Here is a 451-nt window from a genome sequence, read left to right on the forward strand (position 1 = left end):
TTCAAAGGTCAAAAGTGCTTGATTGATTTTAAATGGTTCCTTTAGAAAATGTTATTAACTTTTCAAAACAGACTATGATTGTCTTTTAAAAGAACAGTATCATATTCAGCTTTTCGTGCTTCTAATGTCTTAAGATTCTTCTGTGGTGTAATCCGTGAATATAAAGCTCACTGTACAACATGTTTCCAGCAGATTCGTGTTCGGAAAGCTCATGTCTGATCTTTAACTCTCACCATGACAATCATAACAGATCTCGGCGTTCAGACACATTTCTCTCTTTTGCTGATTTATATCATTTGAAAGATGAAGAACAATGTGAAAAACACACAAAGAAGCAATTTAAGTGAATATTTGTAAAGAATGTTGTAAGAATTGAGAAATGAGAAAATGCCGGACAGTCTGAGGAGCGACCAGACCCTGAGGAGACGAATCCTTGCTGGAAATCACCATT

Source organism: Squalius cephalus (genome assembly GCF_949319135.1).
Source record: "Squalius cephalus genome assembly, chromosome: 17".
Classification (NCBI taxonomy): Eukaryota; Metazoa; Chordata; class Actinopteri; order Cypriniformes; family Leuciscidae; genus Squalius; species Squalius cephalus.